General features: G+C 41.3%; 1 protein-coding gene across 1 annotated transcript in view; it reads right to left on the bottom strand.

The window, feature by feature from the left end:
- The window catches only part of LOC109918784 (armadillo repeat-containing protein 2-like), a 119,497-nt gene that overhangs the window by 103,742 nt on the left and 2,396 nt on the right, over positions 1-13,359 (bottom strand). The window lies entirely within an intron of this gene.

Raw genomic sequence — 13,359 nt, 5'->3', positions numbered from 1 at the left:
GTTCGACGCTGCGCAAGCGCGGCCGTGTCCGGTGATGTCACTAGCTCGTGTGTGGACGGTCACGTGACTGCTGTGGTGTAGATGCTCCTGTGATAAGGTGTAGAACTGGATGAATACAGCAGGCCAAGCAGCATCATGAGGAGCAGGAAGGCTGACGTTTCGGGCCAAGAAGGGTTCAGGCCCGAAACGTCAGCCTTCCTGCTCGGCTTGCTGTGTTCATCCAGCTCTACACCTTGTTATCTTAGATGCTCCTGTGGTTCCTTTTGCCCAGTTGAAACATTTAACAAATTTTGGAGAAGGATGACTGGAGTCCAAACGTGAGCTATGCTTTCTCGGTACACGTTTTGAGTTACTCCAGCAATTTTTGCTTTCACTGTAACAAATCCTCATGAGTGCTCAAGGTTGAGGGTTTCAGTGCCATGTGTACAGACAAACTATTTCCTGTGGAGAAGTGGGGGAAGTAAAGTTGTGACTTCAAAATTAGATGTGAACCATTCAGAAGTGAAATCAAGGCAGTTTTTATTTACTTTTACTGTAATGAGAAGAGCAAGCTGGATTATTTTCTACTAGAAGGCCAAGGATTATTGGAATACTTGGAGCTTTCTAAGGTCAGCTTCATAAATGTTATGAATTGGTAGGATACCAAAGGATATGGAGCAAAGTTAATAAGTTGAGATCAGTTACAGATCTGCCGTGATCTAAGTGCCAAACTATTGTTTAGTTAGCTCTGTTAGTGAAACTACTTTTGGTACTGATAGCAATTAATGGTTAAAATAATCTTCTAAGGCAAGTATCTTAAGACCTTTATTCACAATTACTTCCATGGTCTTTGTTATCTCTACTTCCCATTCACAGTCTTGTCAATAAGTCTTTTCTCAATGTAGATTATTTCTACATTTTTCTTTGAAGTTTCATGTTCATAAATTCATAAGATTATAAGGTAGAATTAGGCCATTTAGCCTATCGAAGTCTGCTCTGTCATTTGACCATGGCTAATGCATTCCTCACGCCCATTTTCCTGCCTTCTCCCCATAACCAATTAAAAATCTGTCTAACTCCTCTTCAAATTTACTCACTGTCCCAGCATTTTTTGGGGGCAGCAATTTCCATGGATTTGTAACCCTTTGGGAGAAGTAGTTTCTCTTCAATTCTGTTTTAAACTTGCTACCCCTTATCCTAAGACTATGACCTCTCATCCTAGAATGCCCCACAAGAGGAAGCATCTGCCCCACATCTTTTTTTTTTAATACCTTTTATCATCCCGAATACCTCAATTTGATCTCTCCTCATTCTTCTAAATTCCAGAGAGTATAGGCCTAAACTGTTCAGTCTGTCTGCATATGACAAATCTATCATCTCTGGGATGAATCTAGTGAACCTCCTCTGAACTGGCTCCAATGCCACCACATCCTTCCTCACGTAAGGGGACCAAAACTGTGTACAATACTCCAGGTGCAGTCTCACCAATGCCTTGTATAGTTGCAACAATACTTCCTTACTTTTATGTTCTGTTCCTTTAGCTATGAAATCCAACATTCCTTTCACTTTCTTTATTGTGCTGTGCCTGCATGCTAGTTTTCTGTGACTCATGAACGAGGACACCCAGATCCCTCTGCACCAGAACACCCCGAAGTCTCTTCTCATTTAGATAATATGTCGCTTTCCCATTTTTCTGACCAAAATACATGAACTCGCACTCATCCGTGTTAAACTCCATATGCCACATTTTGGCCCACCCTTCTAACCTATCTATATCCATTTGTAAGGTTCTTATTTCCTCATTGCAATTTATCATCCCGCCTATTATTGTGTTGTCTGCAAATTTGGCACCCCACTTGTTACTTCTTGCCATCCAGAAAAAAACTCATTTATCTTGACTCTCTGTCTTCTGTCCACCAGCCAGTCACCTGTGTTTTCCCTATCAATGCTGGTTGTTCTAAGTTCTACCCTTTCTGTTGCCTCTGACTTGCCTATTCTAATAGGAATGGTACTATTGTCCTCCACTGTGAAAACTGAGCCAAAGTATTGATTTAGCCATTTCTGCCATTTCAGTGTTCCCCACTATTAACTCTCCGGTTTCATCTTCTAAGGTACCAACATTCACCTTAGCAACTTTCTTCCCATTTCTTATAGAAACTTTTGCTATCCTTTTTGATATTTTGTGCTAGTTTTCTTTCATACTTTACCGTAGCTCTTTTTGTTAATGTTTTAGTATCCCTTTGTTTATGTTTGAAAGTTTCCCAATCCTCCTGCCTGCCACTGGCCTTAGCAATATAGTATACCTTAGTTTTTTGACTTCATATTGTCTTTGACCTCCTTGTTTAGCCATGGATATTTTTAACCACCCCGGACCCCACCCCACCCCACCCCACCCCACCCCACCCCACCATCTTTCTTCCTCACTAGGATATATTTTAGTTGTGAGGAATTGAGTAGCTCCTTAAACAACTGCCATGGCTCATCTGCTGTCTTACCTTTTAGCCTTCCTGCTCAATCTACTTGGGCCAAATCTGTCCTCATGCCTATGCAATTAAACAAAGGAAATTACAGAATACTACTGTGGGACTGCACTTTCTTACCCCCAAACTGAATTTTGAATTCTATCATACTATGGTCACTACTCCCTAGAGAATCCTTAACTATGATGTTATCAATTAATCTCTCCTCATTACACAATACCAAATCTGGAGTAGCTTTCTCCCTGGTTGGTTCCACAACATACTGCTCCAAGAAATAATCACTAATACATTCAATGAACTATGCCTCCAGGCTACCCTTGCCAATTTGATTCATCCAATCTATGTGCATGTTAAAATCACCCATGATTATTGTTGTACCTTTCTTGCAAGCTTCTAATATTTCCTGATTTATACTATGCCTCGCTGCGGTACCAATGTTTGGGACCTATAGATTACTCCTACCAAGTACATCTTCCCTTTGCTATTTCTTATTTCTACTCAGATTGGTTCCATATCTTCATCTCCCATGCTTATGTCATTTCTCATTACAACACTGATCCCTTCTTTCACCAGCAAAGCTACACCACCTCATTTTCCTTTCAGTTTCTCTCTCCAAAATGCCGAGTACCCTTGGATATTCAATTCCCAGACCTGGTCTCCTTGTAACCATGCCTCAGTAATCACTACCAAATCGTACCCTTATGTTTCTATTTGCACCATTAACTCTTTAATTTTGCTTTGAATGCTTCGTGCATTTAGATACAAAGCTTTTAAATTTGTTCTACTGATAAGTTTCCCTACTCTTTTATAAATCCGTGGTGCATAAAGACAATCACAAGTTTTCTCCCTCACTTTTATTGTTTGGTAACCTACTGCCACATCGCTGACCTGCACTCTTACCGCCTCTTTTAGTTTGGGTTTTTTAATTTCCCCTACAACTGAACCTACCCCACTTTGTTTAAATCCCTGTCTACAGCCCTAGTTATGCAATTCGCTAGGACTTTAGTCCCAGCATGATTCAGATGAAGACTGTCCCAACGGAATAGGCCCCATCTTCCCCAGTACTGGTGCCAATGTGCCATGAATTCATGCTATGAATTTCTCCAACACCAATCTTTAAGTCACGCATTTACCTGCTTAATCTTTTTGACCCTGTGCCAATTAGCTTGTGGCCCATGTAGTAATCCAGAGATTATTACCTTTTTGGTTCTGCTTTTCAATTTAGCTCCTAGCTGTTCATACTCCCTTAGCAGAACCTCTGTCCTAGTTTTATGTACGTCATTGGTACCTACATGGACCACGACAACTGATCTTTACCCTCCCACTCCAAGTTCCTCTTCAGCCCAGATGAGATATCCCGAACCCAAGCACCAGGTAGACTACACAACCTTCGGGACTGTCGATCCTGGTTACAAAGAACAGTGTCTATGCTCGTAACTACACTGTCCCCAGTTATAACTACATTTCTCTTCTCTCCCCCAACTTTGTCTCCCTGTACCACAGTGCTGCAGTCAGTTGGCTCATCCTCCCTGCAGACCCCATTCCCATCCACACACATCCTCCTGTTCCTGACCACTGGCCGAGTTCAAGTTAGTTACTCGAAGGTGTGTGACCGTCTCCCGAAACACGGCGTCCAGGTAACTCTTCCCCCTCCCTGATGTGCTGCAACGTCTGAAACTCAGAAGCCAGCTCATCAACTCTGAGCCAGAGTTCCTCGAGCAATCACCATTTACCACGGATATAGTCAGTGGGAACCACAGCAGAGTCCACCTGATCCCACATCATGCAGAAGCAACACATCACCTGACCCTCCATCTTTATTTTATTTAACTAGTTTTGAATTTTTTTGAAAAAATCATATGTGTTTGTTACCTTGCATATCCTGAGCAAACTTTTTGTCAATTTTGACAAAAGCAGAGATTCGAAGAAGCTAAGATTTTGGTAGCTTCATTTCAGAATTCTATGAGCTGTTTGAATTTAGAATGCTTTTATTTTAAACATAATTGTTGTGAGTTTAGTTAGCACTTTTAAGTAATAGGCATATGCACACATACGAAAAAGATAATCTAAGAAGCAGGTTTTTTTTTTCCTTAATCAATTTCATAGTCTGTTAGATTGTTTAAATCCTTGCTGCAAGAGATGAATTTTATGCACTTGTAATGTAAATGTATTTAATATTAATTAATATTTATATCTATTTAAAGAAATCTTACAACTTTTTTTACCAACTCAGTGGGCATGACCATCTCTGGCAAATCTAGAAGATGGTGGCAAGCCAAATTCTTGAACCTTTGCAGGACACCCACTGTGCTGTTAGAAAGGGTGTTCCGGGTTTCTGATCCAGTGATGGAACGGTGATAGTATTCCAGATTCACAGCAGATGCCGTATCCCTAGCCCTGCATCCATACCTGGAACATCTGGACGACAAAGACACCTATGTCAGACACCTGCTTGTTGACTACAGCTCTGCCTTTAACACCATTATCCCCTCCTGACCGATCTTAAAATTCTGAGACCTTGGTCTTGGTCCACCCTCTGTAACTGGATCCTTACCTTTCTGACCCATAGACCGCAATCAGTGAGAATAGGTAACTGCCCCTCCTCCACAATAACACTCAACACTGGAGCCCCCGAAGGATGCGTCCTCAGCCCCCTACTGTATTCCCAGTACACCCACAACTGTGTTGCTAAGTTCCAAATGAATGCCATCTACAATTTTGCTGACAACACCATGGTTGTGGGACGGATATCTAACAATGATGAATCAAACTGCAGAAGGGAGGTAGAGGGCTTGATGTCGTGGTACAATGAAAATAACCTATCTCTTAGACTTGGAAAACTAAGAAACTGATCACTGACTTCAGAAAGAAAGGAGGAGTATACGCCCCATTTATATCAATGAAACTGAGGTTGGGAGGGTAGACAGCGCCAAGTTCCTCACAGTGACTATAACCAACAATCTGTCCTGGACTGCCCACGTAGCTGCACCAGTCAAGAAGGCACAACAATGACTCTTCTTCCTCAGGCAGCTCAGGAAATCTGGCAAGTCCATAAGGTCCCTCACCAACCTTTACAGAAGCACTGTAGAAAGCATTCTATCTGGGTGAATAATGGCCTGGTACAGCAACTGCTCTGCCCAGGACCGAAAGAAACTACGGAATGTTTTGTGCACAGCCCAGACCATCACAGAAGTCAACTTCCTATCCATGGACTCCATTTACACTGCTCGTTGCCGCAGTAAGGCTGCCAGCATCATCAGAGATGCCTCCCATCCCGGTAATGCCCTCTTCCGTCAGGCAGAAGATACAGAAGCTTGAACACATGCACCAACAGGTTCTAAAACAGCTTTTTCCTGCTGGTATTAGACTGCTGAATGGACCTCTCAAATAATTGTTGATCTTGCTCTGTGCACCCCTTGTACAGCTGTAATTTTTTATGCCTCACTCTGTCTGAGCACCCTATGATTTGCCTGTATTGCACAGAAAACAAGATTTTTCACTGTACTTAGGTACATGTGACTACAATAAATTAAATAAATCTAATCATGGGCAGAGAGGAGGCTGATGGATTTAAAATGGATAAGTATAAAATAATGAGTTTAGGCAGAAGCTGGAATATGGTGGACACATTAAATGATACAACAGTTGTTGTAATAATTAATGAAGGAGATCAGGATACATCATTAAAACTATTTGTTCAGTTTCCATAGAGGATTAAGAAAGCAAGTAGAATGTTCAAATTCCCAGATGGAGTAGCACTTAAATCTGAGAATATCATATTGAACTTGTATTTGGTTAAGCTATCCATTTAGTTAATTAGTCCATTAAGCTGCCTATTTAGTTTTGATTCCTGTATTGGCAGGAATGATGTGGAGCAGAATCTCATCAGCCTCCTGAGACAGAGGTTGGTGAAATTTTGACAGACTGGTATTGGTGTTCAATCCAACCCATTCCTACCTTGGTCATATTGCTGGAGACAACAGGACAGGGTAATAGGGTAGTTAAGACAGCATATGGGACACTTGCTTTTATCAGTCATGTCATAGAGTATAAGAGGAGGGAGGTTATGTTGGGGCTGAACAAAACTATGGTCATGCCACAGCTGGAGTACTGTGTATAGTTCTGGCAACTTCACTATAGGAAGGATGCGATTGCAGGGGAGATTTTCTAAGATATTGCCTGCACTGGAGCATTTTAGCTATGGAGAGGCTGGATAGGCTTGGATTGTTTTCTTTAAAGCAGAGAAGGATGTGGGGAGACCTGATTGAAGTGTATAAGTGTATGAGGGCCATGGACAGGGTGGATAAGAAGCAGTTTTTCACTTAGTTCTATGCTCAATAATGAGCGGGCATAATTTTAAGGTAAAGGGCAGTTTTTGAGATTTGATTGAAAAAAAAATTCACCAAGAACGTGGTGGGAATCTGGAATGCACTGCCTGGGAATGCAGTAGAGGCAGGAAACCTCACAACCTTTAAAAAGTACGGAGATGAGCACTTGAAATCTCATAATATTCAAGACTTTGGGCCAAATTTTGAAAAGTGGGATTAGTGTAGAAAGATGATTTTGTTTTATGTCAGTGTAGACTCGATGATCAACCTGAAAAACTTTTTGAAAGGCTATACAATTAGTCCCTTTGCTCTGTAATATTTTCTCCTTCAGGTATTTATCCAGTTTATTTAGAAAACTACTATTGTAGTTGCTTTCAGGCTGTGCATTCTAATTCCAAAGACTTTTAAAAATAAACCTCCTTGTTGTCACCTCTGATTCTTTCTCCGCAAAGCCCTGAAATTTTATCCTCTTCAACTTATTTTTCAAGCAACCACCTAATTCCCTTTTAAAAAAGTTATATAAACCTCTTCAACAGTTGTTTGTAACAAAGAATTCCACATTCTAGCCATCCTCTGTATCAAGCTTTTCTTTCTAACCTTCCATTAATTAATTATCTGAAGTAACTTGCAAAATTATATAAATATTATAAACTTGAATTGTCAAATGATTAGAAAAACAAACAAAAACTACAAAGTGTAAATACAGTGATTAAAGATTCCAGTACCTGATCATTTGAATTAAACAATTGTGTGTGTAATTTTTAATTTCAGTGGGGACAGAAAATGGATGATGATGGATATAGGAGGTATGATTAGTAGGTTTGCAGATGACACCAAAAATTGGTGGTGTAGTGGACAGCGAGGAAGGTTCCCTCAGAGTACAACAGGACCTTGATCAGATTGGCCAAGGAGTGGCAGATGGAGTTTAATCTAGATAAATGTGAGGTGCTGCATTTTGGTAGGGCAAATCAAGGCAGGACTTATATACTCCAGGGGAGTGTTGCCAAACAAAGAGACGTTGAGGTGCAGGCTCACAGTTTCTTGAAAGTGGAGTTGCAGTGATGAAGGTGTTTGGTATGTTTGCCTTTATTGGTCAGCACATCGAGTATATGAGTTTGAATGTCATGTTGCAGCTGTACGGGACACTGGTTAGGCCACTTTTGGAATACTGCATTCAATTCTGGTCTCCCTACTATAGGAGAGGTGTTGTCAATCTTTTCTGAATATTTGAGTTTAACAAGTATGTTGCTAGGGTTGGAGGGTTTGAACTATAGGGAGAGGCTAAATAGGCTGGGGCTATTTTCCCTGGAGCATCGGAGACTGAGGGGTGACCTTATAGAGGCTTATAAAATCATGAGGGCCATGCATAGAGTGAATAGTCAAGGTCTTTTCCCCAGGGTAGGGGAGTCCAGAATTAGAGGGCTTAGGTTTAAGGTGAAGGGAAAGATATGGAATGAACTGCTGGAGGAAGTGGTGGAGGCTGGTACAATTACAACATTTAAAAGGCATCTGGATGGGTATAAAAATAGGAAGGGTTTAGAAGCATATGGGCCAAATGCTGGCAAATGGGCTAGATTAATTTAGGGTATCTGGTCGGCATGGACAAGTTGGACTGAAGCATCTGTTTCCATGTTGTACATCTCTATGACTCCATGAATCGGACACCCGTTCTACACCCTGCTCAAATTTCCTTTCCGTTACCTTCAAATAAGCAGAATAATCAATAGGTGTACATGAGAAATAGTTAACCCCTGCCTCCAGTGAAGTTGAAAACCTCTATCTTGTTATAATTAGGTGCGGTGCAGTTATAATTACATCCTGGTGAATCTTTTTGATGGATTTCTTTCATATTCGGGGGTCGGGGGGCGGTGATTAAACCTGTTAACGGTACTCAACTGAGACATTAATAACATCTTGCATGAGTTTAACGTGACCTGCTTGCTTTTACTCTGTGTCTCTAAAAATATGTAGAATTGTATTTGTCTTTAATAGTTCTTGCTACTTGTGTCACCACTTATGGTGAATTGTGCAGCTGCAGCACTTTTCTCCTCTGTTTAATATCTGAATATTCCTTTTCCCATTCTTACTTCCAATATGTATTTCTTTACTTTTATCTTCAACAACAGCTAATACCTTTTACCCATCTAATAAATTTGTAGTGACTGTTCAATAGATTAAACTTGAATGCATATTTGTAACAGTCATGACTTTATTTAGTATATTACAGTATTTGAATAGCAGTACAAAGAATAATTTGAGAATTACATCACCAATTGTTGTCATTTGGTTGGAAGGCTTGGTCCATTCCATGTTCTGTCTACTTTTATTCATGTTTACACATGTTCAGTGTCCTTCCTGATATCTTTGTCATTATGCTGTGACATTTGATACCTACCAATGTCTCCGATTGAGATCTTAAATTATTAAAACTAGTGGATCCTTTATCATACCATTAATATTCACATAGCTTGGAAACCCAGGTCATTTATTTAAAGGGAAAACATAAAATCTATTATGACTGCAATTAAGATCCCCCAAGACACAATTTGGCAATTCATAATCTCCTTCTGTCAATTTAGAAACCTAAAATTTAATAATGCCCAATATAGAAACTTAAATTCAGCATTACTAAAGCTGTTACCAAAACTGTAAAAGGAACAGCTGTCAGCAAAAAGGATTAAATTCTGTGTACATTTGTCAGATGCAATTGGATCATTTCACATAAATTCAAAAATGCTTCCTTGATTGAAAGAGAATTGACATCATTTTGCTTTTGTTCCAAGTGCTTGTAAAATTCACACATTTCTTTTATCCTTAGGAATTGAAAGTTTATTAAAGCTACAAAAATCATTAGTAAAATGATTAACTTTTCAAAAAAATTCCCAGAGAAGACAATATTTTATATTCAATTCAAATTATTTTAAGTGTTGTGCTACAAAAATTAGTCAAGATCCTTGAATGCATCTTCAAACGCCATAACCTATCAACTGCATCAGTAGCCTCAGACACTGCTTTACCACTCACCCAACAACAATCTCTATCAAATATGGCATTCAAAGATTTACTTCACTCTCCAACATAGCACTGTGGAAGCCTGTATCCATATCTCGCTGCCCGACACATCTCTCACAATGGTAACTTTTCAACCATATTTCCCTCTCTCATGTAGGATAAGATGTTTTACAAAATGCTAACCAGGACACTGACTACATACCCTTACTACCATGGAGGAGATTGTGCTCACTACCGTTAAGTCACCAATTGCTGAATCTTTGGCCTGTGGTTAGGCTGAAATCATAGAAACAATATTTTTGTCATATGTAATTCTCCTAACATCCTACTTTATCACGCCAAAGTGGTCAATTTCACATTTTCCCACATTATAATCCATTTGTCACATCTATGCCCATTCACTTAACCTTTCAATATATTTTTGTAATCCCCTTGTGTCCTCTTCGCAACTTACTTTACGACCTACCTCTATGTCATCAGCAAATTTGGCAGCCATGCCTTCTGTCTCTTCATCCAAGTAATTTACAAAAATTGTAAACAGTTGAAATCCTAGCACCAACCCCTGTGGTACACAACTTATCACATCTTGATGAAAAAAACTTAATCTTACTATATTTTGGCATGGTTATTTTCGTTGAGTTTTGTGAAGTGTTTTTATGATCATCCCCAACTCACCTCGTTAACAACCTACCATTCTGTTATGGTGTCCTTCTCATCCAGTGCTAGGTGGATTTGTCCACTTGGCCTTAGCTAAAACCACTCACCACTGCCTGGGTATCTCAGCAAATGCTGGCATCACTGGTGCTGGTGCTACATTCAAAGCAGCATTGTGACCGGAGTCAAATGTTGATATCATAGAATCCCTACAATATGGAAGCAGGCCATTTGACTTATCAAGTCCACAATGACCCTCTGAGCAGCATCCTACCCAGACCCATCCCCTACCCTATCTCTGTAACCCTGCATTTCCCATGGCCAATCCACCTAGCCTGCACATCTTTGAACTGTGGAGGAAACCGGAGCACCCGGAGAAACCGCATGCAGACACGGGGAGAGTGTGAAAACTCCACACAGACAGTCGGCTGAAGATGGAATACAATCCTGGTCCCTGGCACTGTGAGGCAGCAGTGCTAACCACTGAGCCACCATGCCACCCTGGCTTTGGTCCAAAGTGGTCCTGCAAAGTTGTCCCTGGGCATAGCTGAGGAGGAGAAATTGGTACCCTGCTTTGCAGACAGGGACTTGGAGGTGCTGGTGGACAGAGTGGTACAGAGTAGGGTCACTGTCATTCCCAGAGAACTGTCAGAAGACACCACATCACCAGACCCTGCCAGTGTGGTGAGAGGTTGTAACATCTGTCAGTGCAGTCTCCACAGTCCAGAGGAACACACAGCAGGGTAGGAAGAATGTGAACAGCAAGAGGGTGGACATCTTGCTGTATGGCACAATGCTACATTAATCTTTCACCTGCACGTGCCAACATCTTATGCAACAAACGCACTGCATGCGCTGTAAGCAAATGATCATGTCTCAAAGTCAAAGATGAGTAGTTTGAGTCAAGTCCGGGGATATACCCTGCAGTCAGAGGATCCCAGCACAATAAGTTAAGGCCAGTCTCTGATATCAGTCCAAGGACTTGGGCATGGTCAGCTGTCGAGTCAGATTATTACATGAGTCCGTACCTCTGCAGTCTAGGGAGTGGGTCAACAGTCAGCCCTGTGGGTCCAATCCAACTAGTCTTAGGGAGTCACAGGACCACAATCGAGGAGCTGTACAGAGATCAGTCAAGGGTTTGGTCACTCATTATTTAGATTTGTCCAGGTAAGTAGCTCTAGATAAGTGGGAATGGGATCATTGCGGGGTTGGGAATCACTAACAGTAAGTAGCACCCTGGTTTTCAAGAGAGATAGTGAACTAACAGACTGGCATGTTCACTTGACATACGTGAGGCCGGGTGGTAGGATGTAAAGTCTGTGATGTAGACTCAGATAGGTGGATTGGGTAGGAACTCAGGGAAGTGTTAAGCCTTTTGATAGGCAGGGAGTGCTTCCAAGTAATGGTTGTTTATGTTTGGAGGTTCATTAACATGGAGAGGTGAAGCGGCAGCTGGAACTTTGTCTTCCAACATGCTGTAAATAAAAAGTGAGCAATGGAGATGAAAATGGCTGTGACCACACCTGAGTGGAAGGGGTAAGTCTTCATTCTGTGAGGGTGAGGTTTCAAATTCAAGTGATGTGAAACCTTGCAAAGGGCAACACCCTTGCACAGATATCCATACACTGAAGCTGAAAAACACTTGCATGCGCTGCATGCTTTGTGAAGCTTCAGCATTACTGTGTACAGTCCAAATCCTTGCCCTGGCTTTTCAAGCACTCCTGACCATATCCTGTAGGAAAACAAATTAATCCCACTAGTGATTGTGACACAATAGCAATCTTTGTCTACCTGGAATGATACAGCTTAGCGTGCAGAAGTAGCAATCACCTGCAATTTACCCATTGTCTGCACATTGTGCTGGAACTGTTCAATTACATAACATAGCATAACATAAGAACTAGGAGCAGGAGTAAGCCATCTGGTCCCTCGAGCCTGCCCCACCATTTAATAAGATCATGGCTGATCTTTGAGACTCAGCTCCACTTACCCGCCCACTCACCATAAGCCTTAATTCCTTTACTGGTCAAAAATTTATCTAGCCTTGCCTTAAAAACATTCAGTGAGGTAGCTTCAACTGCTTCACTGGGCAGGGAATTCCACAGATTCACAACCCTTTGGGTGAAGAAGTTCCTCCTGAAATTCATACCTTGGGTCATGGAACATCATATAGCACTAAGGATGTACCTTTAATATTGCACTTCTGGTTAAACGAAGAAATGCACACATAGATGATGCTGGACAGAATATCCTTCATCCATAACTCTTGGGACCAACAGCTTTTCACATAAAGGATATTTTCAATTTTGGGATATGTGATTGAGAAGATGCAAACTTCACTCAGACACACTGTCACCCCCAAGGCTGGAATTGACTCCAGTGCTAACCACTTATGGTCAGCCATGTGGTCAGCAGATAAACCTTGTTACCTAATAGCAACCCTTTAGTTTATCGTGATGGTTCAAACACAGATGGCTAGGTGGACTCACACAGAATGAAGGAATTATGTTCACTATAGGATACTGTAAATGGTCTCATGTTAGCTAGATTGAAGGAGAGGAATCTTTTCCAGTTGAAGTGCATTTCAGAGTTCACATGTCCATTCAAGGATAATGTGCAGCATGGAGGAGCCTGAAATCATTGAAAAACCATGTGCTGACTCTGCTTGCTATCTGGCAAAAGGGAAATGTGGACTTTACATAGAGGGCATCAGTGACCTCTTACGTAGCAGCAGATAACAAACAGAGAACAGTTCCAGGACAACAAGGTGCAGAGCTGGATGAACACAGCAGGCCAAGCAGCATCATAGGAGCAGAAAGGCTCACGTTTTGGGCCTAGACCCTCTAGGCCCGAAACATCATCTAGGCCCAAAACATCAGCCTTTCTGCTCCTATGATGCTGCTTGG

The sequence above is a fragment of the Rhincodon typus genome, chromosome 5 (assembly GCF_021869965.1).
Source record: "Rhincodon typus isolate 14 chromosome 5, sRhiTyp1.1, whole genome shotgun sequence".
NCBI lineage: Eukaryota > Metazoa > Chordata > Chondrichthyes > Orectolobiformes > Rhincodontidae > Rhincodon > Rhincodon typus.
The sequence above is the reverse complement of the archived record's forward strand: the minus strand, read 5'-3'. Positions and strand labels throughout refer to the sequence as shown.